The sequence below is a fragment of the Quercus suber genome, unplaced genomic scaffold (genome assembly GCF_002906115.3).
Source record: "Quercus suber isolate HL8 unplaced genomic scaffold, Cork oak 2.0 scaffold_430, whole genome shotgun sequence".
NCBI lineage: Eukaryota > Viridiplantae > Streptophyta > Magnoliopsida > Fagales > Fagaceae > Quercus > Quercus suber.
In genome coordinates, this window is record NW_027069881.1 from 191,510 (window position 1) to 194,211 (window position 2,702).

The 2,702-nt window shown below is 37.8% G+C and overlaps 1 pseudogene; it reads left to right on the top strand.

Moving 5' to 3' along the window:
- The window catches only part of LOC112035184 (uncharacterized), an 8,136-nt pseudogene extending 5,966 nt beyond the window's left edge, over positions 1 to 2,170 (top strand).
- Positions 2,171 to 2,702: the final 532 nt, after the last annotated feature.

Below are 2,702 nucleotides of genomic sequence, written 5' to 3' on the forward strand. Positions count from 1 at the left end.
TTTTTCTAAAAGTCCCGAAAGATATAAGAAATACTCTGTAAAACAAAAGGGAAAACAGAGGAACTTGTTTTCCCGGGATCCCCGAAACAGCCACTACATTACACGCTCGGATTCAACGGATTCAAACTTTGCAAGTCTTTGAAGCTTGAATGGCTATCAAAGTCTGTAATTTTTGAACTCACTTGAACCTTGCACCATGTTGTAGTGAGCTTTGTAATCACAGTTTTAAAAGAGAACAAAAAAACTAATAAAACATACCTCATCAGTCGGAGGATCCCTAACATGTTCTTCGCATTTTATTTCACTTATTATGCATTTCCTTTACTGCTAAATGTTGTTCAATACAAATACTCTTTTTTAGTTTGTTTGTAATTGTAGGAAGCTTGTTTCTGTGCACAAATCTATTCCTAAATCAGCCTGTTAGCTACGGGGAATTGATCCCAGTCCACCAAGTACCCCTCACACGGCCCAGGATCCTCGGGCCATAGTGCTAAAAAAAAAGCACTCTCACAGATGTCAAAGTGTTACATTTGAAGCAGAATATGAGGTCTGTCAACGATGAAGAGTTTGCTAAGTATATACAACACATCGGTGATGGGAATGAACCATTTATAATGGATGATTTGATTAAACTACCCCCTTCAATGGCAATGCAATGGGAGGGTCAGCATTCTATATACAACTTGATTGATCAAGTTTTTCCAAGTTTGCAAGAACATGCTAATGATGCAAGGTATATGGTTGATAGGGCTTTGCTAACACCTATAAATGATGATGTTAAATAGCTTAATGCAAAGATAATTTCTCAGTTTCCAGGAGATGAGTTTACGTTACATTCTTTTGATGAGGTTGAAGGAGATACGCAACATCTATATCAACAAGAATTCCTAAATTCTATATCTCCAGGGGGTTTTATTACCACATATATTAAGGCTGAAAAAGGATGCTCCAATTATGTTGTTACGCAATATAGATCCAAAAGCTAGATTATGTAATGGTACAAGATTGATATGCCGTGGATGTTTTAACAATGTAATTGACGCTGAAATTTTGACTAGACAATATGTGGGTACACGCGTTTTTTTGCCAAGAATCCCTTTGAAGACAACAGAAAATGTACACCTGCCATTTGTAATGATCAGACAACAATTTCCTGTACGTTTGAGCTTTGCACTTACAATAAACAAAGCGCAAGGTCAGACAATTCCAACTGTTGGAATTTATCTTCCTGATCATGTTTTTAGTCATGGCCAATTACATGTCGCGTTGTCAAGAGGAGTCTCCCAATCCACCACAAAACTATTGGTGCAAAAAGGAAGAATACCTGAGGAGGAAGGTGTTCACACAAGAAATATTGCGTATAAAGATGTTTTGTTCCCTTCATCATAGGTATTAATTAACAACTGAAAAGAACTGTCTTACATATAGATTTATTTTAATAATTTACAAATTTTAATGGCTGTGCAGTCTACGTTTTAATATTTTAAATCTTGATATTTTTTATGTATACAATTAATTGGTAACAGGAAGGATGCCCAACTCAAATGTGAGGATCGAGTCCATTATGCTAAATAATGGAGTGCATGCTGTTCCTATTGCTTATTGGGAGAATTGGAAGGATGATCATTCAATATTAAACATGGAGGCCATTGATAACAAGGTATATTTCTTTTTAATGATATCTTTAATTAGCATCCCTTTCTATTATTTTATCAAAATTATTATTAAAAAAGTCATGCTGCGTATGGGTTAGGTTCGAAAATGGGAAATTTATTCACCTGGTTGGGGATTCACTATTCGAGCTGACAAGAAAGAGCTTTGGAAAGAAGTGAAACGAGTTTTAGAGTCACAAGAATTGGAAAGGAATGTTATGCTATTTTTTAAAATAGGAAAATAACTAATTGATAGTCTTAATATATGTTGAGGTCCAAAATTTCACAACAAAGCCCATTCCATAAAAAAATAAAGAAGGCCCAATTCGTGTAGCAAGAAGAATCAACATTAAGGCCCTATGTATGTTCAGATTTCCAGCAAAAAAGGCAATGAAAAAAGTCCAGCAAATTCCAGTGAAAGAGATGGGACGGGATCCCCAGAGGCTGCCAGAGGCTCGGGATCCCCAGAGGCTGCCAGAGGCTTGGGATCCTCAGGACGTGCAGCACAGCTAAAGTGAATTAAAGCAGATTTGAAGAGAGAAAAGAGACAAAAGGCACGCGGACCTTATGACCCAGACACGCAGTGGAAGTACAAAGCAAAACACAGGAGCTTTGGTTCCAACCATTTGAAGAAAGAGACAAGGAAAAGTACGACTGGAAAAGCTGGAGCAAAAGCCAAAAAGCCTCAGGTCAGCCAACAGGAAAATCTGGAAATAGGAAGCTTGTTGGGAGACTTTCATCTGGTCGTAACAAAAAGAAAGAAACTATGAAGAAAAGGAAACGACATGATCCTGAAGCAACAAGGCACAGGACAAACTCTAAGGGGCAAAAGGGAGAAATCACCAGTACCCCAGAGCTCGATCTGTGCTATAAAAGAAGGCATGATGCAGAATAGAGAGGGGGGGAAGGGAATCGTTAAGAAAACTTTGTAAAACTCAAGAAAAACAGAGGAACCGCGCCTGGTATCCCAGAGACAGCCACTATAGCATATGCTTGGATTCAACAAATTCAAACTTTGCAAGTCTTGGAAGCTTGAATAGCTATCAAAGT